Source organism: Accipiter gentilis, chromosome 9, assembly GCF_929443795.1.
Source record: "Accipiter gentilis chromosome 9, bAccGen1.1, whole genome shotgun sequence".
Lineage (NCBI taxonomy): Eukaryota > Metazoa > Chordata > Aves > Accipitriformes > Accipitridae > Astur > Astur gentilis.
In genome coordinates this window covers 4,558,209-4,581,222 of record NC_064888.1, presented here as the reverse complement: position 1 = coordinate 4,581,222, position 23,014 = coordinate 4,558,209, and the positions used below count along the sequence as shown (strand labels likewise).

The 23,014-nt window shown below is 48.3% G+C and overlaps 1 long non-coding RNA gene across 1 annotated transcript in view; it reads left to right on the top strand.

Annotated features, from left to right (window-relative positions):
- Positions 1-21,896, top strand: part of LOC126043130 (uncharacterized) — a 38,013-nt gene extending 16,117 nt beyond the window's left edge. The window contains exons 2-3 of the long non-coding RNA XR_007507346.1: positions 17,138-17,222; positions 21,798-21,896. This is a non-coding gene — a long non-coding RNA (uncharacterized LOC126043130). The remainder of the gene's footprint in view (positions 1-17,137; positions 17,223-21,797) is intronic.
- The last annotated feature ends 1,118 nt before the right edge of the window (positions 21,897-23,014 follow it).

Below are 23,014 nucleotides of genomic sequence, written 5' to 3'. Positions count from 1 at the left end.
GGAAAACAGATCCCCCAAAGGTTACCTAAAAAGTTCTCACCGAAGTAGTGAAAACCAGGGCACTCTGGGGTTTGTGCATCGATTCCATAAGGCAAACAAACAGACTGAGCTTAAGTCCTGCACCAACTATAAACCTTATGCTTTTTAATTGGGAAATTGATTTTAAATCCAAGCCTCTCTTTAAAAAATCTAATTAATTTCCTTTAAAAAAAGAAATTAAAAAAAAAAAAAAAGGAAGAGTCTTTCTCTGTCATGCTCTACCAGGCAAAAGAGAGGGAGGAGGAAATAATTCTTGGCTGCATCTCTGCAGGGCGCCCTCTTGATAACCTGGATAATACAATCTGATTTTGGCCTTGAGTCTGTTCCCTTGGATTATCGCATTTCTTCAAGGACCAAAAGCTGCACTGGTTATTCAGACCCGGAGGAGAATGTCTTTTTTAGTGGTAAGCTTTCAGGTTGTTTTTTTTTTTCCCAGCCATCAAAGGCTATAGAGGCAGCTTTTATCATGTTACCAGTGGCTGCTTTATAGAAAACAAGTTGTGGGCATGCCGACCAGAGCCCAGGTCTCCTTCCTTCCCAGTGAGGATCCTGCTTGTTGGGTTAAAAGGGAGAGAGACGGGGGGTGGGGGGGGAGGAAAGGTGAAAGCAAAGGCTATCCTTTGAGAGGTGTTTTGGAGAAAGTATGCACGTTGTATGCCATCTGCCTTGAAAAGAAAGTTAGATGAATTTGGAGAGGAGGGTGTGCGTACATATAAAACCTAAGGTATGCCACACGTAGTGTTTTGGCCGAGTGATCCATCAGGAACCGCGTGCTGGATGTGAAGTCTCGGTGTGTAGCCATTTTCCACGCTTATATTTAGGCAGAGAGCTGTTTGCGTTTAGCTGGGGGTGTGAGATCTGCTTTGCCCGTCAGATGCCTGTAGGTCAGGGGCTGAAATCCTAACTCTCGTGCGCCAAAGTCCTTTCTTTTTAATCTTTATGATCTAGGCTTTATAGCACTCACTGCAAGACCGGATTCACGCGTCTTCACTCGAAAGGCGAAGCGTCCTGACTTTTTCTCCGTGCTTTGGCACAGCTGCAGCTGGTTTCGCTCTGTGGAAGAAAAGGAGGTGTGTTGCCTTGCAGAGGGGTTTCTTCTCCTCCCTGGTCCGGGTGAGGTGTTTCTCCTGGAAGCCTAGGTGCTGAGGGATGCTGAAGCAGAGGGATGCCAGCTGGCCTGCTTCCAGCGGTCCGTCTCCCTCCCTCCCTCCCTTCGCTGCCTGTCACGCACCCGCAGCCACCTCGGAGCCGGGTTTGTTTATAGAAACACTGTCAAGCAAAAAGTCTTTCCGCCGGCTCAGAGGAGAGCAATGTTTTCAGCTACTCAGTCACCCTCAAACTGTGAAGATGCGACATATCAGCTGCATAAAATTATTTAGTTAAGGGAGGTGTTAATTAAGAGATCTCATTTATTGTGTCTCTGCAGACAGCTCTCGAGGGCCTTTTGAATTGTCAGCTCTGGTGACTGGCAAAAGCTAATGGTGTCACAAGTTAATAGTGGCATGATTCGTGCCGAGGGATGAAGTGGGAGATGGTGGAAAGCGTTGAGCAAGGTGTGAAGAAGGAGACGAGGCGGCGGAGGCTTGGGCACACCTTGCTGGAAGCCGACGAGTCAGGACAAGGTGCTTTGCCCTTCCTTAGCCTCCCCCCAGTAAATCCTGGAAGGGGGAAAGGCTCCGGCTAAAGGCAGCTGCCCCGGGTGCAGCAAAGCCTGGGGTTTGCAGGGAGTCATTGGCGGAGCAGCTTAGCAAGCCCATGGATGCCAGGGCATGTGCAGCCAAAAATGTATTTGTGTGGATCAACTTAAAATAACTGACTGTCCGTGTGATCTGAACTGGAAAAGAATCTTTGATTTATCTTAAATAATCAACTTTTTCTGCACTCTGAGAGGTTAATTCTCCTTGGTTAATCAGGACCTGTCAAACTGATAACGGAGTGTAGGCCTAACACCAAACTTAGAGGTTTAAATTTAAAGTCTCTCAGAAAATAACAAATACCCTTTATCTGAAAGAATTACATGCTCCAGTACAGCTGTTTATAGGCATCTTCTTCAGTAAAAGCTGTGCCAACACTTTTTTCCCCAATTTTTTTTCTTCTCATGATCTGTATCAGGTTACTTTTGGAGGGAAATTGAAATTCTCTTGATGCAGAAAATAGGCCAAAAGGCGGGGCGGGGGGGGGGGGGGGGGGGGGAAGTCCAGGAGAAGTGCTACAGTCCCTGAGTAGGTGGTGCTGCCTTCTCCTAGTCAAAGATGTTTTGTGTTTCCAGCTACACAGTTTGTTAAACAAAGGCGGTATTGCTTGTGCTTAGTAAATCAGCCCCATCTCTTCTGGGCTTTCCTTCTTGTGTGTCCTCAAAGCTTACAAACTAAGCTCTGTTGCAAAGCCAAACTTCCAATTTTGCTCTCAAAACAAGTGTGAGAGGCGGAGGTCGACAGGATGCCACAGCCATTTTCCAGCTGCTTTCTCAGCCACGAAGGAACCACCTCCCGGGCTGCAGCGAGCCGATTAAACAAGTTAGTATTCAGGGAGAATATGGGGCACCTATAGAAAAATATATGGCTGCCGGAAGATTATTTCAACAGGCTCTTGTTGCACATACTGAACCAGCGATTTTCTCCAGGTCGCTGATTTGACTTTCTTTGACCCTCTACTAGCGAACGTGTATTACTTCTTCCTTTTTTAAATGGCTTGCACTGATTTAAACCAGGGTAAGCATTGGCCTCATGTAGGCTACCTTTACTTTAATCTTGATTTATGTATTTTTTTAATTTATTGTTAAGCATCTGTGTGATGGCAATGGCCGTGCAACTTAGATGAACCCCTGGTTGTGCCCCTTGTGGGGTAAACTGTGTGCCCCTGCCAAGGGGGATTGAAGTTTCTGGGTAGTTTTCTGCCGTTGTGAGCTCAGGGGTTGGTTTTTGTTGCACTCGACCGCTCGGGAGTGATTTGAAAAAGAGGAAAGGCATATTTCCAAGCAGGCCCTGTGGAGATTTCAGTCCAGAAGCATCGCCGGGAGCCAGCCCCGTGCCGAGTGCCTGCATGCCCATGGGCATGCCGCATTTTGCTGTCCCGCTCTTGGAGGGCAAAGAAACCTCGGCTTGCCCTCGGCTCCCATCACAGCTGCGGGACCCATTCCGCTCTGAGTTAGCTCTTCCCTCCTGATCCTCCGGCAGAGACAGGCAGGAAGGGAAGATGCAGCGTGAGACAAGAGGTTTTTATTTCCAATTTAACACCAAAGTGATGGCAGGGCTTTCCTGTGATGGGAGCTGTAAGGTGAGGAGTTTCTCCCTTTGGGAGCTGCATTTCCAAGAGATTTTTGTCTTGGGACCATCTCCTCCGAAGCCACGCAGGATCTGACCAAGGCTTTTCCCGCAGCCGCGGGTTGTGGATTCTCCACTGCCTACTACTGTGGTTGCATCCCCAGAACTGCCTTCCTCTGCCTGGCTCAAAACTGAACTGCTACCATACAGCATGACCCCCGTTTGCGCGGGAGGAGCAGCAAATCAGAGGCCCTGCTAGCGTAAATGATGGAAGACTGGCACACTGGGAGGCAGAGGGAACCGCAGATACGTCTCCCAACCTGCCTGGGAAGGATTACTGCTCCGCACGAAGTGGGCGCGCTGGAGCCGGGAGGAAGGGGTGCTGCAGGAGGGGGCATGAACAGAAGACAAGATCATTGGGGATTCATTTAAACCACAGTGTCAGATCCTATATATCTGAGGACTTTTGCATATTTCCATATTTATATATGAAAATTCCATGAAGTGGCTTAAAGGCAATTGAAATAAAAACAGGGCTGTCAGAGCTTGAAAAGTACCAGCAAATCTCTAACAGACCATTTAATATAAACGTATGGGCTTGAAAAAGCTCCAAGCAGGCGGAGGGTTTCTGCATGCAAATGCCTGGCCGGCCCCACGTTGGCCCCCGCGTGCTGCGAGCGCGCTGATGCCTCGGGTCACTGCAGCTCTGCTGGCTGGGACGGCGCGGAGCGAAGGGTCCTTTCAACCCGGCTTACATCACACGAGGAGGGTGCTGGAAGGGACTCTGGGCTGCTGTCGCTACCCTCGGGTGCTTTCTCACCGCCTTACGTGTGCCGTGATGGTTTGGGGGTGGGTGGGGAGTTAATCTTCATGGCTCCGTGCGTGCAGTACCCCAAAGCTACGAGCTGGGGAGGGTTGCAGGACTGAGCATCGCTGCGAGGGATGCCGGTGGGATGGCGCGGTGAAAGCATTTTACATCCCGCAGAGGCTGTGGTTGCGTGCAGACTGTTTCCCTTCCCAGTGGAGACCATCTCCTCCCTCTCCCGTGAGTGTGTGCCCTTTTCCTTTCCAATTTTCGGTCAAAACAAGAATTCCCAAACCACTGGTCTGAATCACCCTTGCTGACCTTCTGCTGTTTAGTGAGTCTCTTCCCATGGAGAAGCATTGCAGAGATTTATGCTTCGTACCCAGCATGGGGCCTGAGCAGGTAGAGTGGCCCCCCAGGTCTGAAAACATATTTCTTAGATTACCCTGCATATCCTTGTGCTGTATTTTTGGATGCCTCTTGATGTTGTCTTCCTTGGCCCCGCTTGCGTATCTGATCAGTGCTCCTTGCAATAGGACCTCAACCATTTCTGGTCTCCCCGAGACAGCCCCAAATCTCAGTGCAATGTACTGTAGCTCTCAGGTCTGGCCTCTAGTTTTTATATGCACCAAATGCCTCTAAAGAGAAACTCCTGCTTTCTTGATGCAAGGACAAGAGCGAGCCTCCCCCTCCTCTGAGGGCTTTTTTCCCCCCTCTTCAGCCCCAAGGCGGGTAGCCTGAGATCTGAGAGTCTCCAAATCAAAAGGAAATAATTAGCAGAGGATGAGAAAGCTTGGACGAAAACAAGCTGTCAACAAGAAGAAGGTGCTAATGTGTCTGTCATCCTTCTTCCCTCCTGGCCGGTCCCCAGAGGTAGAAGGCTGGGTGCTCCGTCTCCGATGGAGGAGAGGGTGACCCTGCTCAGCATCGCTCACCCGTCAGCCATGGCTGTCTCCAGACATCAGCTCTTGTCTCGTGAAGATGTGCCTTGCTCTCGGGCCGGTTCCTTCTGCTGTCCCTTGTCTCGTGGTTGGGAGCAATTTGCTCCATGGACAGCTTGGATGTTGATAGCTGCGACTTCCCCGGCGCACGTTGCTTTCAGCTCAGGTTTTATCTGCTAACGTGGATGCCTAAAATCGATTTGTATCCTAAAAGTGCCTATTTCTCTTCATTACAGAGAGACAGGCGTGCAGAATGAGTAGCTCAGATGTAGGTGTCTGCAGTTATTAAGTTAAGCAAGACGAATCCTGGTGTCAGCATCTCCCTTGGCTTTGCTTAGGGGTTTGCTCCTTCTCCTGTAGGACTCCTCGTGGTGACTTTGGCGCAGGGTGACATTCTTGGGAGTCTGGAAACTTGCTGGATATTTTCTGCCTGAGATGCGACACAGCTTCCTGGGGGGAGGCAGACTCTGAGGCTGTATTTCTGCAGCAGTCCCACACTGTGGCTTCCTCCTATATAGCTCTGTGCCACGGGATATAGTTTTTTAACATTGATTCAAAAAGCATGTAGAGTATTGGCGTTTCAGGGTGTTGCCTGTCTTGAGTCTCTGACAGGCTGACGAACAAAACCGTGACTGGGTGACCATTTTCAGTGACAAAACACCTCAGTCATTTCATTCCTTACTAATTTTTAGGCTGAGGAGCAAGCTCTTGCTGTTTGCAGGTGTTTCTTGCAGCGTCCTTCCTTTGCCTTGATGAGCAAACAACATCGCACGTAATTGCATTTCTAAGGGGTCTTCAACTAGACATTTCTACCCGATTGATCTTTACCGTCGCCGTCAGCTGAGGCACTTTGGGGTGATTCTGCTTTGTCAGGCTGGAAGATGAGACTCCACGGAGGTCTCCTCTCTTTCTCCCCCCCCCATCCCTCATCCTTGCTGTGGTGACACTGCTATAATGGTACACGTGGGGCCACTTAACCCCAGAGGAGGGAGGACACCCCGGTTCCCTTGTCGCCCATGCCCTCTGTGGCTCCAGCCTCTGGCCACCAACAAAGGTGCAGAGGTGGTTTCTGTCTGCACAGAAATAGAGGCCGTGGTTTGAGGGAAGGACCCAGGTACCGGGGTGCAAGAGGCGGTGGCCCTGCAGAGCACGGCCAGCTCAGTTCATTGCTGCCACCTATTGCTGGGCGAGGGGAAGAAGGGGGGCTTGGCACCAAAAATCCAAAGGTGCAAAACATCTGAGGAGCGTTGCTCAAAGTTCACATAAACGTTGGGTATAAATCTCCCCAAAGCTGTGACCTCGATGGCGGGGTTGTCACTCTCCACTGCCCTGCTCCCATCAGGTACTTTCTCCTGCCTGGTGCCACCAGCGATGGGCGTTATAGGAGGCAGGTTTTAAGGCTGGTGGTGAGTTTCTAGGGGTTGTTCAGAGGCCAGGACTCGCTAACTTTTAAATGAATTCTTGTGCACTTCAGCTTTTGTCTTCTTGCTGCTGGTAAGTGTTGGCTATGCAGAGGAGAGTTTGCCTGGCCAAGGGGAGCGCAAGCATGGGTGAAGCTTCCACGAACTGGGGGGGAGGGACCCTCCTCCAGACTTCAGCGAGACTTTTGTCCATCGCTTCTCTGCAGGGCTAATGATTACCGAGGAAAAAGGGGGATCCCTGCCACTAACAGTGGCTTAAAATACCCCACAAGGGCATACAGTGCGGTGGTGCTGGCGTCTCCAGAAAGGCAATTCATTCCTTGGTCTGTTCTTGGGCTCCATCAGGTTTATGGCAGCATCTCTCACCTCCTTGTGGGGATTGCTCCCAAGTCCCGCTGCCTTACTCCTGGCAGGCCCCTGCCGTGTCCTGCAGCACCCATCACTTTTTCCTCTACCTGGCATTAGAGGGCAGTCAAAGGAAACCTTCCCTCTCCTCCTGCTCCCCAGGCTCTGCGGGCGGCCAGCCAGCACCAGCACCCATCCTGGGAGCAGAGGGCTGACCCCAAAGCAGGACCCAGCCACAGCCTTTGCCTTGCCCTCGCCACCTCGTTTTGGGTTTCTGGCTGTGCCTTCACTGGTCAAAGCCGGTTGCGGTTTTGCGTCTGACATTTGGGAAGCGGCATCTGCAGCGCTGATAAATACCACGCACCGTTTCTTCCCTGCCTCGCCCTCCGTCTCCTCCTAATTGACATCTTTGAATCTTGTCTCAGTTTGACAAATCAGGCTACTTATTATAAGTGATGACATGTATAAATATTGCAGGCATTCGTTTTACGTCTGGATACCCTGATAATAAAAGCTATCAGAATCTCTTCCCCCCTTGCATAGCAATTACTACTAAAGGGTTTTCTCCTCCATCACCGGAGCGGGGTGTGGGGAGCGAATTGTGTCTGTGGCAGCAAGATTTCCCTCTTGCACTGGGGGAACATGGTTTTGGGCAGTAAAACAGCTTTTTTGAGACTAATTGAGCAGCAGCATGGTGAAACTGTGCAAGGTGCGTGTACGTAGCCGGGGGATCTTGCAGGAGTCCCTTGCAAAATTCTGGGTTTGGTGGGTCTTAGGGTCTGGGGTAGCCACAGCAGGTGCCGTTGCTGGTTGAGGGTGCAGTTTCGACTTGTGGGTGCTGGTCCTGTGCCTTACTCGAGCCTGCTTGGTGCTGCGGGAGCCCGGAGCCAGCACCCGGCCAGGCTCTGCTCCTGCATCCTCGCTAGCACGCTGGTGGCTCGCCTGGGCTTAGGCTGTCAAATTGCAGGGTATTATTTTTAGCCTGGTTTCCTGAGGAAAAGCAGCTTATGCAATTGTACTGTCTGTCAGTGCTTTTCCTCCCACCAGCCTCCTCTTAACAAGTTTTGAACCCCTTGTCAAATTTACCAGGAGGGATAGAGAGCTCCGAGACGTGAAGTTCCTGCACGTTTTCCTACAAATAAGCAGCCGGGGCTGCCTCCTCAAGGGAGGGGATAACACTGGGTCACAGCACCCCTGCGAGGGGCAGAAGGAGATGCTGGGGAAGGTGTGAGATGAGAAGCTGGGTATGGCCTCTCCACTGAAGGCTTAATATCTCAAATACAGATATTAAGCACTCATGCCTTAATTAAAGTTAATTTCTGGGAGAGGCATTTTATTACAAAAGATTTCTCCAGCTCAGGCGTGTCCACGCCATCTGCTTGGAGCTGGCGATGGCAAAGCCCTCGACCCTGCCAGCAGCGGGGACTGGCTGTGAGAATCGGCCATTCTCAGGAGAAGGACAAGCTCAACAGAAAAGCCTCTTTTCTTTCCCCCTGCCTCTTAGTCCAGGTTATTGTTGACAGCAGTTTATTATTATTTTTTAAGAGCCAAGAGCTGCTGCTGGCAGGGGAAGGTACAGAGCTTAATCTCCTATGACTTTCCTCAGTGTGGGTTCTCTGATGGCTAATAGTGAGGTTGGGCAGGCTGTCCTTCATGGGCCTATTGCTCTCTCCTTTGTCCAGCTATTTATTTTCATTAAGCTTTCAGGAATGTAATAGTTTGCGATTTCTACCCTATGTCAAAACTGGATGAAAGTTATTGAACGGTGCCTTGACTGAGATGGACGTGTGCACGCACACACACACACACACACATAGGAGCTCCCATTTCTTAAGAAACTGGTCTTAATGAGAGACGGCTCCTACTAATGCTTGCTTACTTTTTCAGTTGAGGTGTTTGCCAGGAATGGAATTTTTATGGGAAATCTTAAACCAAACAATGATGCTAATAAGCTGTAATCAGAAACAGGGAGGGAAGGGACCTGCTTCTTTCTCATCCCACAACCCTTCCTGAGATTTCGAAAGAAGTACTTTTTCTACATCAAAATAAAACCAAGATACTTTTAAATTTTTATTTTTTTTTTTTCAAACAGAAGATGAGAGTGAAACTCCCAGGACTGGTTTATGGCTGAGGCCTCACTGGGAATGTTGGAGACAGAGAGGTACAAATCCCTGCTTTGATTCAAGGGCTTGAATCTGAACCATCTGCATCCCTGGCCAGTACCCAGCATACCAGGTTATTCGTGCTCTGTGAAGCTCTTTTTTTTTTTTCTTATTTTCCTCTTTCTTCCTTTTTTTTTTTTTGTTTTTATTTTTTTAACCGCTGACAACTCCATGATGACGCTGAAAAATCTCTGGCTGTGGTAAATAAATTTGTTGTTTGAAGTGGCCTTTCTTCCACCTCCGTGTGAGGTCTTGGGTTTGGCAAGTTGACATTCTCTGACTAAAACCCATTTTGTCTCAGTTCCTGACCATCCTTACTCACAGTGAGTGGGTTTTGCCCATAAACACAGAAGTGGCTGGGTAAACCTGAGTAATTCTCCTTTTGGAGGCCTTTGCTGCTGTCTTCTCCCTTGAATAGCCACCTGAATTTTGAGGTGTATTGTCATGTATTTTGATGTAAAACCTGAACCTGGCTCCTGGTTTACTTGGGAGAGATCCAAAAGTACTCAGAACGAGCCCAGGATTCCTTGTGAAATGTTCACCTGCTTAAAGAAGGCTTTAACCCCCCCCCCCCCCTTTATTAAGAATTAAAAAAAGAAGGAAAAGCCCTTTTTACCACTTAATACAGTGATGGATTTTCTTTGTGTGCAAACTTTAGATAAAAGGGGCAGAGCTTCTAATTACATTACCTAGGGAGGCTTAATAATGTTTGCCCTAAGTATCTTCTCGTGAAAATTCACCAGAGTAAATTCAGTTTAATTTCTGCCAAAATCCCCTCACTTCATCCCTTACTGCTTTCCAAAGACCTTGTAGGGCTGCCTGAGGAAGGAGAAACCGTGGGTTTGTGTTCCTCCAAAGATGATCGTTGCATTTGGAGAGGGCTGGCGAAGAGGTGGGTTTGGAGATGCTGTGTTGTGTGACCTCCCATGCTGGTAGGACATAAGACCAGCTTGTATTGCATCTGTTCCTCAGCATTTTGGTTTTTGAGATAGCTATTGATATCTGTATTCTTGTAAAGTCTTCATAGAGTGAGTGAGAGGTACTTAACTCCAGACTAAATTTAGGTGGCTCAGCTGTAATAAGGAGAGCACTCCCTGAACGAGCAAGCCTTAAATTAACCTGGTTTGGACCTGGGAAAAACCCAGGGAGGGTATTTCTGAGCATTTGTATAAAGCAAAGCCTAGAAGCCCTCAAATGATGTTTGTGGAAAGCATGTTGGGCACTCGGAGAAGCCCTGCCATGGGAGGAGAAGTGCCTCTTCAAGCTGCGAGGGGACTCACCCACTTGTGGTGAAGTGGGCAATGAGGTGCCCACGAACTGGGTGTGCCGCCAGAAACTAATTACAAGTTTAATTGCACTAGTGCCTCTCCGTGTTGGCATGTCACGTCACAGGGATCTGGTGAGCAGGTAGATGATGATGGGCACAGGGCCAACTGGGGAGTATCGTTGCTCCCCCGATAATGACTGGTGTAAGAGGAACGTGAGGCTGGAAGGATCTCATGGCTCATTGTCTCCAGTCGCTCGCTATTGCAACCAACCACTCACCATGCCCCTTTTTAATGAACTTTATCGAGAGCTATCTCACTGGCAGGTGGGTGTTTGCTCCTGCTGTTCCCATGGAGGCTGTCTCAGGCCCTGGTTCATACGATAGTGAATAGTAATTAGCTAAGCTAAATGTGTTGATGAGTGGTTTATATCTGCTCTCTCCAACCTCACCACAGTACTCAGGTTATGATCTCCTGGAGATGTTCTTCATTAGCAGTTAATAGATTTTTCTCTCTCTCCTGGCAATACTTTGAGTTGTAGATGACTTTATATAATCGTGTTGTGTCAGGGCCCCCCGATCTGTTGTAGGACAGCTAAACCACACGGGTGGGTCTTATCATTTGTCATCTCCACTGAGTTTCCATCCTTGCCACTATCTTTTAAACCCGGCCTTGAATTTTGTACTGTTGAATGTCATTCCACATCCATCGGTCTGGTTCTCAAAGTCATCATTTCCTTCTGAATGATGCCAAAACTCATTGGTTTGGGTTGTTTTTCCTCCTAAACAGTGAGTTTGATGAGTGTTGGTCCCCCTGTTGTTAAGGAAGCATTGAATGTGAGTGGTCACTGAACAGTCTGCTCAGCAAAATCCCTCCAGACTGCCTCCTTTTTTGGTATTATCTATCTATTGTAATCTTATTTTTTTTTAGGCAAAGCTTTTCTTTGATTCATAATTCTTATTGTAATGTTCCCCTCCTACAGTTTAACTAATCATTTGCCCATGTGGCACAATATCAAATGTTTTTCTGAAGTCCAGATGGTCAAGCTCTCTCACAAAAGACAAAGATTGGCTTTTGTCTAAAAAAAAGCCGTTATCTCCCAGAAAAATATATTTACCAGGATTGCCTGGCAGAAGCCATCTGCGTGAAATCCCATTTGTGTGTTACCCATTTTCTTAATTTTTTGCCTTTGAGTTGTTTCTCAGGCAGAGATGCTGCTCAGACCAGCCTGAGGAACCTGTAGCTGTCTGAATCACATCCTCCTGCCCCAGTCTTAAATATTCTCTCTTCTTTAATCCTATATCCTCCTTCTCTTCTGCTCCCCCTTGTTAGATTAGTTTAAAATAATCTGTAGAGAAAGAAGTCTCTGGGAAGCAAGGCAGCACCGCTGAAGTGATTATTTCCACTACAGTAAAGGTTGAAAACTGGTTACAATTATCACTCCTAGTTTTACATGCTAACGGGATTTGCCTTTGGGGGATTAAGCTAACTATTCTGTCATGCAGGTGAGTGTTTTGTTTTGCTCCTTTGAACCATCCTTTCTCAGGCTGTCAGGGAGTTTGCAGAGGAAGATAAAGGATGCCATCCGTATCCCACTTTCCAAAGCCCCGACCGTGGCTCGGTGTGCACGCGGCCGCACAAGAAATGTTTCCCCTCTGCAGCAGCTCGGGTTGGAGAGATTCATTTCAGATTGTTTCAAGGTCATCTCAGGTGCATCTTTTTGTTGAGTGCACTTGCTCCGCTGGAGAAGTGTGGATCTTTTTAAAATTCTTCCAGGCGATACAGCTGTGAATCAAGGGACAGCGGGGGAAAATAAACTTGGACTTTTCAAGAAAATGGAAATAAGGAGACTTGATCCAGACTCTCTGTGCAGTAAAAGGAGGGTGAAGCTTTCAGGCTGGCACCATGTGGGTTCCCAGGCTGAGGGCGAAGAGTTGCTCTAGCTGGGAATTTTCCACTTAATTTTTCATTTTGACAGAAAATACCAGTGTAAATGACTTTTTTGGACAGGACTGCGCTGAAACCATTTCAGTGAGCTCTTGTGGCTCCTTGTGAATGGGCCCAGTGTCAGCTCCTCTGCTGCCCACCTCAAAATCGAGGGCTTCGCTAGAAGGACTACATAGCCTTGTGCCAAAAATGTAGGGGATGGAGTTGCTGCCTCCAGTCGATGATGCTTTATACATAGCGGAGTACTTCACTGGTGCCTCAAGAGGGTTGGTCCTTGATAATGGAAAAAAGGCAGCTAATTCAGGCAGTAGACCACCATGGACAAGCAACCTTCATATCTCTGCCTGCTTTGCCAGTGCAGAAGGCATCAAAAACTGGACAGATGTGTTTAGTTTACAAGGTGGCCACTGGTTTCCACTGGACAGAAACAGCCCAATATGGGACTAAACCAAGGCCTGACCAGGGCCTTGAAGGGAAAGAGGAAACCCTGAGACTGGTTGTGATTTTGTGGAGAAATAACCATTTTTGCTATATAAAACCAATCTAAGGCTTTCAATGGTTATGGGAGATCAGGTTCATATAGCCAGTGAGCAGCACAATGAGTGTCAGCAAGAGGTTTTGATGCAGAAGGTGGTCCTGCACTGCAAAACTGAGGTCTGTTTCCACACGTGAACCACACAAAGTTAGGGGATTTTACTTGTGCGTCGCTCTAGTTCTTTGAGAAGATAAAGACCTTGCGGTCCCTAAGGGGTTGCGTTCTGCAAATGTCCACCCTCCTAAGTACAAAACATCCTTTCTGTCATTCCTACCTGAGTCAGGATTACCTTAAAACCCCCTGAGTAACCAGCCCTGTTACCCTTTTAGAGCTGGTGTAGGGGAAAGGCAGGACCAGAAACTGGTTTTCTGTTGGCTCTATGGGGAGGCTGTAGCTTTAGGAGATGATTGGGATGAAACAAATCCCTGGTGAATTAATTGAAGGGGTCAATGTCTGTAGTTAATCAGTTAAAATTGCCTATGGTTATCCAGCTGTGTTTTTTATGTCAGCTAGAAGACGTCTGTGAGGCAGGAGCCATCTAATGTGTAGACTGGGTTTGGTGGGATTTTTTTCCCTCCCCTCTGGCAAGTGGTTTTTCAGTGGACACATGGACAAGTATGTTTTTGACATTTATCTGGGTTTATCTAAGATCTAGTTTTGCCTCTATTCCTCCTTGCTGCTTTTTTTTTCTGTTAGGTGGTGGTTGGAATAACTTGACTTAATGACACATTTTCAGCACTGATTTCAGTGGTGACAGTTATTAACGGTTTCATGATAAGAAACAGGTGTTTCAGCATGGTCCATCAGGCAGAAGAAGAACAATGCCTCCCCAATGTCATTGTTCATGATGTATTCAATGACTGCTAGCTTTTTTTCATGAAGATTTTATTCAACCTCAACGGTAGCATTTACTATTTAGTATGCAGGCTTTGGGCAAGCTAGTGGAGTGGAAAACCTTTTAATTTCTTTTTAATGCAAACATGGATCTTGCAAGACCTTGTCAAGCATTTGGAATGGGCACAGGCTCTTGCTTACGTCTCTCAGCATCACTTGGTGGTCCCCTGCAAGAAAATCCTGGGTACTTCTCATGGGAGTTGTGGTTCAAGGGACAGGTCCGAGCCTGAAGGGATCAGGGCGATTCTCCTGGCTACCCCTGTTTTGCAAGAAGGAGCCACACCTGGGATGGTTTGGGCAGAAAATATCATTAGTATAATAGGGGCATTGCAACAGTTCCTGGGCTCTGCCGCCATTTCCCATGCTTTCCCATGGATGGGTGGGTAATGTTTTGGAGCATGAGGCTATCAAATAACCTGAGTAGTTTTTTCAGACAAAGTGTGAACCTGTATCACTTGCCCTCAGTATGCGGGTGGGTTTGCGGGCCATTTCGCTTGGCCAAGACCTGTACCGTGCATTTCTGCTAACCCCTTGCTCCCCCGTTGCTGCTGTTCACACCTCTGCCACATACACTCCATCTCTGTTCTCCATCTGATCTCACAGTGAATAACGCGAAAGGCCTCGGGCTCGGTGTAGGTGCTGCGCAGAGCTTGTCTGCACCGGGAGAAAGAGGGGAACACAACTTCATCTCTATCTTTGCATCGCTTGTGCCGTGAGATTGACTGGAGGGCAGCTGCCGCAGCCGCTAACGGTTGGATCCCGCCGATGTGCTGCGCAGGTCTCGTGTTCTCTGGCCGTGCTCCTGGTGCTCAGAGAGAAAGAGGTGAATATGAGGTAGGGTAACCACACTGGCCCTTTTCCACCTCCTGGGCAGAAGATGCTCCCAGAGAGAGCCGCTCTCTCTGCGATTCAGTGGGGTTGGCTGTCTGGACATCTGGTAGATGCCAGAGTGGATGCTGTCAGGTACCCCTTGAGGGATGATTTTCTGCATCATTCATCTTCCCAGGAGGAAACTCCATAGGAGACGGGAAGAGACAGAGCCCTCGGTGCTTGGACTGCTTCCTGAAGAATCTGGCAATGAACACCTTTTCTTCCTCATCCTCTGAGGATGCCGTGGTCCAGCTTCGACTGCAAAGTAGGGCCATGCCCGCCTGCCCTTGCTGGAGTGGCTCCTTGAGCCTTGAAAACAGGACTGGGATGCTTGCAGCCTCTTGTGCCTTTATTTTGTACCACAACCTGTAGGTTTGTCCTGCAGCCTGTTTATCTCCCATTGATGTTTGATCTCGCAAAGGGTTGGATCAGTGCAAGGTTCACCAAAGGTGCTTGACAGGTCCCCTTGCTTTCAGCAAGGTAGCGCTGCCTCCCACGCCAGTCCTACTGCTTGGGCTCTCCAGCAAACAAGGAGGAAAAAAAAAGATTAATTGGTGATAAATAATGCATTTTGTTCCCACCTAAAGGTTGTTTGATCTTCATAGTCTTCATTCCTCCGGTGACAGGGAGCTCAGCGTTGATAGCTATTTGTCACACATCGCAGTGCTTAAACAGCCCTAGCAGTGCTGTACTCAGCTAATACATCCGTGCTACAGGCAGGGCTTCCCATTATTACTTTTTTTACAAAAACTAAAAAAAAAAAAAAAAAAATTTCTGCTCTCCTGTGGTGACTTTTCACAGCAATTTCTCAAAGTGAAACAATTAATGAACATTAAACATCCTTTTTCTGGGAAAGCAGCAATCAGGAGAGAAGATATAGTATCCCTCTAAAATCTCCCTGTACATATATACATGCGCATAGAGCCCCTTCAAGGCTGAGTAGAATTGGAAGTGATAGTTACCAGTATAATATTTAAATGAGCATTAATTACCATAAACCATTTGGATTTTAATGTCTCATTCTATACAGTATGTAAATCAGGGCTGGAATGGGCTTGTGAGCATGCATTGGGCCTCTGGTGTTGTGGATAAAAGGGCTGATTTTTAGTACTGGGATTTAGCCACCTGGTTTCCATTAATGTTAATGGGAGCAACAGGGCCAAACCCTGCCCAGCATGGGGAAGGTTTCCCCTCTCATCTTCAGTCGGCCCTGGCCCGAGGACAGCTTGTGCTCGCTTTCCCATCCCAGCTCCCTACCTGGAGAGCCTTCCCGAGGAGGATGCTGATTAGCTGCCGAAACGTCTTGGGTCTGGGTCTGGATGGAGGGATGTCTCGCCGTCAGTGTGAGGTAGCAGCTCTTATACGTTTTATTTGGTACTAAGGGGTTTTTGTGGGGTTTTAGTGTCCAAACTGTGAGTTGAGGTAATTCCACGGTGTGTGGTTTGCTGGGCAGTGCTGTACCCGCATCCGCACCCTTCATCTCCCACCCTCCCTCCTCCCTCCAGCCTGGCCTGCAACCACGAGCAGAGGGGAAGGAACTTTGCACGAAGCCTCTGGAGATCGACGGATCTTCAGGCACCTTGTGATACTTCCCCAGTCTCCTTCTTGTCCTTCGTCTTTGCCCCTCTCTCCCCCCGTGGGGACCTAGTTTGCCTTGCAAAGTGGCCTCATTATAAATGCATCAGCCTCTTGCCGGTCTCACACGCGCAGCCTTCATTTAGCCCTCCAAGCTCAATTACATCTGAGGATGTCTTGGGGTAATTAAGTAATATTAGAACATTTTCTTTTCTATTTTTTTCCCCTTCCCTAATGCAGCTTTCAAAGCACAAGCCTCAGTTCTCACCCACTGGAGCCCACTTCTCCGAGCCTCTGAATTCTCCCTAATGTACCTTGCCATGAATGAAGGCTAATTACATTTCTGAAAGATGTCATTAGTGTCATATTCATGCTGGGTTTCGGAGAGCTGGCATGCAGCAGGGAACGCTCCCTTAGGTGTCTTTCAGCTTCACCACGCGCAGTGCCACCGGCGAGGAGTGGGGTTCAAACCAGCCGGGCTTTCTGGACAGCAAAGGGGAGCTCAGCCGGCAAAGCAGAGATGCTTTGGGCTTTGTTGTGAGCATTCTCTTTCCTTGGATGTTTTGCATCCTTCATCGCCGGAGCTCATCGTGGTTTACAAATATTAACTAATTAAGCCTCTCGGAGCTCCTGTGAGATAAATAATTGCTACTTTAATGATTGGCATTATATCCACTCTCTTCTTTAAGTACGGGACAGTGCCTTTCGCTACAGAGAAATAAGGAGGGAAATCTTAAGCATGCAGAAACATAAGTGATACTTTTGGGTTATCTGGCCATCTAACCTGCTGGCTGGTGGCCAGAAATCTGGAGCTACTGTAACAGGTAGCTGTGGCATTGCTTTTGAAGCCTACGGTCCACTTTCCTCCCTCTTACTCCTGTATAAACCCAAATAAGCTCTACTCACTTCAGTGGAGGCTTCTCGGAGCCAGAGCTTCCCGCGAGGGAAGAGAAACCAGAAATTGTCCATTTGGGTAGCTCATTATTTACATCACAGATGGGATGTTAGTTCCCAAAGAAACAAAAAGAAAACAGTGGTCACGCTTTCTTTTTTCTTTTTTTTCTTCTCTCGCTAGGTGGTTACAAGGACAACGTTCTGGTTTTACACTATCACTGCTCTCCTGTTCAGCCCAGTGTGAGGCGGCCACCAGGCTCCCACAGGTGAGTACTGCTTTCAAAGTGTATTAGATGCTCATAAAAAGAAGTTACGTATAAATTAGAGTAAAATCACCATGAAAATCCTTGTTCGTGTTGTACTGTGTCGCATTTTGTTGTCCCGGAGAAATGCATTAGCTCTGTTAGTAGGGCTGGAGTTTGCTGCTTCTGGAAGAGGTCAATTATCCCAGGTGGTCCCTACCCCTGTGGGGAGCCTGATGTCCCGCCCTGCCTGCCTGGTTTTTGGGGCACTGCCATAAACGGAGTAGGGGTGCGGGCACTGCTGCCGTGGCCCAGGCTCACTGCTGATCAGAGGGGGATAGTAGGGGATGCTGCAGCCTGGCACTGTGCGCAGACAGCAAGTGATGTGCTTGGCACTGTATCTTCCCATCTTCCACTTCAACCACCACTTGATTTTATTCCGCTGTTTGACCCTAATATTGGATACCTCCTTGACCCCGTATGGAAGGGTACATTGCAGTCCAGGATATTCCACAAGCTTTTTTGGTTTTGTTTGATTTATTTCCCCCCCCCACCCCGCCTTTGCAAGTAGCTTTTTGGCCAAAACAATAAGCAGGAACCAGAAGGAAGTAAAACGTGGCTTTATATCACGTAAGTGTTCGTAAAGACATACGTTGGGGAAAAAGAAAAACTGCTCAAAGATAGGTCAGAGGCAGAACTTAGGTACAGCTGCTGCAATTGATTTAGGTCAAGCTAGGCTCTGTAGCATTGTCTAATTTCTGGTCCTTGTGGTGTAATGGCCTTGGAGGCATTACACCAGAGGCAAGCGATGCAGAACCGTCTTCATCCTTGGGCTTCTCTGCTACAGTCTCCTGGCTTTTAGGAAAACCTGGATCTGAGAGGCCTCTGGGTGTTGAGGTAGAGCTGAGCTGGCTCACCTCCTGTCCTCATCCGTCTTCTCGGAAGGATGTCTCACCTCTCTGCATCTGCTGTGGGTGGTTTCCAGCCTGGGGTAAAGGGTCCCCCTTGTCCCTCTTCTCTGAACAGGAGCACAGTGCCACCAGAAGCTCTGATGATCCCAGCTGGAGCTGTATGTGGCTGTGCTTTGCAGGAATGGGTGGCCAGACCAGCTTTTCTCTTTCATGCACCGGTGTGAAATTAAAGGGATTTTGGAAAAAAAGGCTGCACTAGCAAAGCTAAGCTTCCCTGGGAAATGTTGTATGGAGAAGCTAATTGTCCGTGGTGTGGGAATCCAAGACTTTCCCACAGACTGCCTTTCCAGTCCTGGCCAAGCTGCCAGCTCGCTCTTGTCTGGAAAGGGAGACAAACATTAAATGAGAGGCTGTGTTTAATTTTGGGGGCAAAGGTAGGATCTGGGCTACGAGATGGCTGCAGGGGGGAACTGCTGCGTGCAGGGATGGACCGGAGCAGCCGCCTGGAGGTGGGGGTCCAGCCTGCGCCCTGGAAAAAAGGGGAGGCAGATAGGAAGCCCAGCAGGCAGATTACTCCAGGCGAAAGGAGGAGTGAGTCACAGGCACATAATTTGGGGTGGGGAGAAACCTGGGCTGTACCAGTCTGGTAGGTGGGAGAGTCCTAAAACAGTTCATTTCTGTACGCTCGGATAAGCCCAGGAACCTGCATTTGCTCTGGCCCTGACCGGTCCCATCTGTGACGAGCTGGCAGGGTTTTCCCGTAGACCCAAACCGACTTTAAAACCTCTATTTTCTGCTTATTGATAGCTGTGTAATTCAAAAGCTGTCCTACTGAAGGCAGAGTCCTGGCAGTGCCCAGTAGCAAAGTGACAGGAGGCAGGAGCCGAAACCATGTAGCTGATCCAGCCGCTCCTGGCGTAATGGTGTCTATCCAAAGGAGTGCTGTGACTTTACTATGAACACCACATGTTATTTGGCTGTGTGAATGAGAGCCAAATTTCTGAAAGACTCCTGTACCCTGTAATCAGCTGCAGGCCAGGGCCACGTGTGTTCTCACGAGTGTCCCATCTGTCCCAGGTCAGGGAACCGCAGCCTCTGGTAGGGTCCTGGGGGGGCTGGCGAGGCTTCCCAGTGTGAGAACAAGCACCTCACCTCTTGATGGTAATCTAAGGTCGAGGCAGGAAAAGTTGAAGAGAAACAAGAAACTTTTCTGAGTGTGTTTAGACCACTTGAGATTGCCCATACTCTAATGACACATTCTGCAGATTATAGAACCTAGTAAGTACAGCTAATAAGTCCAAAATGTGTATTTACCCTGTAAGCACTTTGAGCTAGAAAGCAGAAACAAGCATGCTCGTTACACACTCGTTAGGTGATCTATCGCTTTCCCCATTTGGCATGCAAAATCTGGGAGCGGCAGAAAGTATAGCTGCTCTTTTCCCCAGCCTCCACCCTCATCAGCATTGGGTGAAGCGAGGAAGCCAGCTCATTTTCCTGCATCCAATGCCCAGCCACAACAGCTCCCAAATCCAGTTTCCTTTCCTTAAAAGAGATGATTCCTGATCGCATTTTTGGATCTGGAGTGGGAGGCTCTTGAGGGGTGGTTGCCTTTGTTTTTTCTTCCCACTACTTTGCTTTCCTTCCTAATCAAAGTAACTCTTTTGTCAGTCCCTGAATTTCTTTCCACCCTCCAGTTTTCCCAAAGACGCTTCTTAACGTTTCCTGCCTCTAATCAATACACAATTTATATGCAATAACTCTGTCCAGAGAATAGGGAAGCAGCTATCAGGGTTTCTCCTGTAATTTTAGTGTGCTGTAGCCGTCAACTGAAGGTCAATGCAAGCTTGACTATGACTGATTTTTACTGTCTTTGGGCAACCCATCAGCAAAATGCAAGCTTTGTAAAACCTCGACTCAACGCGGGCCATAACGGATAGCGCTATGCAACCTGCCAAGCACACCGTGAAGCCAGCTTCCTTGGCAATGCTGCACACGGCAAAGCTTTGTCTTATGCTCGTGCAACCCTTTCTGGTGGAAGGAGGGGACCTCGTGCCTCCGCGAGTCATGATAGATATCCTGACAGATGCTATTTTCCCCGATTAATCGGGTAGCGGGTGCCTTGATAGCAGGTGGAGCTGGTGCCTGCTCAGTGAGCGAGGAGAAGAGCTCCATTAGGCGCCCCTGGGGATGGCAAGACAATTCTGCGGAGAGGACCTTGCGCTGGGGGAGCAGGCACCTCGTTTAACCTGCCTCCCAGCCAGGCTTGCGCTCATCTGTCTCCTGTCACTTGAGATCCCGCCATCACCTCTTCAGCATCCCTCCGGCTGCGGCTGTACCGGTACAGCTCCCACCGGGAAGGGGATAAAAGGACAGAGAGCAGGAAGGGTAGGAGAAGATATTAACAAGGACCAGAAGAAGTCTCCATCCTCGGAAATTAAACTTTGGGAGATGAATGTCATCCTCTGTGCTCATGTGTACCCTAACCCTCCCACAGACATTGCCTGGGAGGGGTGGATATGTCCAACAGGAATGACCGAGGCCACTCCACACCATTTTCGGGTGTCCCACGATGTTTCGCAGCAGTGGGATCAGCCAGGGATGCTCCAGCTGACGTGCTTAACAAGCAGGGAGGTGCAGACTCACGGCCATTTGGCGTCTTATTAATCACATTTAATGCGTAGGTTGCTTTAGCGTTGATCATTTTAAAATTCCCTGTCGGAAAGGTTACCTGTATAATTATAGGTATAAATCTCAGGGACGTTCTTGCCAAAACAAATGGAGCGTCTCACGCTCAGGCCAGGGATGAACCCAAAGAAGCCGTAAAAAGGGTTCGTAATGATGGACCAGGAAGTCTGCACCCAGCACAGGGCTAGGAAAAGCTGCGTAACTTCAGAGATAAATGAGGCGTTTGGGTAGTTGGGAAGAGTTCCTGCAGTTGTCCTGACTTGTACAAAACCAGGAGCTATTGATCTCCTCCAGGCTTCGGGCATTAAGCGACGGGCAGAGGCGAGGAAGAAGTTTGTTTCCAGCCACGTGGGCGCTGCAGGGAGGCACGTGGGTGACCTCACCGTGTCCTGGCACCGACCAGCCCTGCCACCTGCTGCTACTGGTTTCTGGGCATTGATGGCAAAATGAGGAAAGGCCCCAAATCTGCCTCGCCTGCTGCTGACTCCAGCAATATCCAGGCTCACGTTGCAGTCGGAGTTGGTGTTGGCAGCGTTTCTCAACGGCATCTTGAGCGTCGTTGGATGCAGACTTGGGAAGGCACCACACGATGCACGAGCATGGCCCGAAGGGTCCCAGCTAATGGGGCTGGATCAGACTCAGGTGGTGAGGAGTCATGAGGTGTCTCCTCCTGAAGGGTTTTGGGTGTTGGTGAGGAAGCTGGGGATAACCTATTTATGAAGCAGATCTTCTCAGAAGTGCTGATAAATATCCTTGGTTAGTGGCAGAAAGCTTCTGTTAGCGGTTCTGTTAGTGAAGAAGATGGTGTTGGGCCTGTCTGCTTGGGTTTTGGTTTTGGGTTTTTTTTTTTGACATTTGAGATGCACAGCCTAGGTGAAAAGTCTGTCAGAGCATCGTTAAGTTCACATGTGCCCTTAGAAACCTGGCTGTTGGGATCTGCCTCTCCCCTGCTGCAACACATTGTAAAACCAACCCCATGCCTTTTCTCCTCTTCAAATTGCAGGTGTCTCCTGATGAGAGCAGGACTTGGATGGAGATATTCACCATGCTTCACACTCCTTGTCTCCTGAAGGCCACATTTGTCCCCCTCCTCCCTTCCTGGAGAGGATACCAGGTCAGTAGTTGGAAGGAGAGACGGTGATTTGGGTTTTTGGTCTCTGCCTGTGCTCAGCACTCAGAGGGATTAGTCGTGGTTCACACTGTCATAATAAATTAAGGTGCAAGGACAACAGTATATTAGAGGTAAAATATTCTGTATTAGCAGTAAGAAGAAATATTAGACTTCAGTGTTTTGGATTGCTAATTGCAGGATGTGTTAATTGCAAAGCAAGCAATACAGGGTCTTATATAAACTCCAGTGCCCATAGCTTACGTTATGAATAGCAAGAAGAGCACATGGGGCATCATCTTGGTGAAACCAAGACAAACATCTAAAACCACTTAAAATACTCGTCTGAAACCATCCTCATGTCTCTGTGGTATCCCAGTTAATCACAGCCGTCTCTAAAAGCACTGCCTGGGTTTTGTCTTTTACACTTATGTTAGTTGCTTCCAACTTTCTCATCAGCCTCATCTATAAATTCAGACTGTTCTTAAATAAGACTGGTGCCACACAAAACCACTTCTCCCATCTCTGTGCACTGTCTAACGATTATTCCCTTATCCCTTTATATAACTGAATCAAGCCTGACACTTAAAGCACTCCCTTAGGGAAGTTATTGAATTTAACAGGGCTGAAACCAACAGGGTTCTAGAGAAATGCTCTAAAAACCTGTGCAAGATAATGGAAAGCAATATCCTTGCTATACGTTTCTGAACCACCCTATAAAATCCTATGGCAAGAATGAAATTCTGTAGGATTTTTTTTCTCATAAAGGCTAATTATGAGTAAATTGGCCCTGGTGCTTTTATTGCTGAGCCCCCAAAACTCAGTGGATACTGCTATCCTGCGTTCTTTTTCCCAGGCAGAAGGATGTTTTGACTCTACTCCTTAGCAATTCGTTCTCCTTTTGATCCCAGATGGGATCTTGTCTAATCCAGACCTGTGGTACAAAGTTCTGCTCTGACTTGCTCTTTGACTGGCTTTTCCCTTTGAGTCCCCCACCTTTCTGCACCTCCAACAGTGTTGGCTGCTTGGCCATCCCTTTTTTCCCCTGTTTTTTTTGGACTTCTGCAAGAAGCTTAGCTTGTTCTCTCCATTTCAGCTCAAGGGAGAGAGAG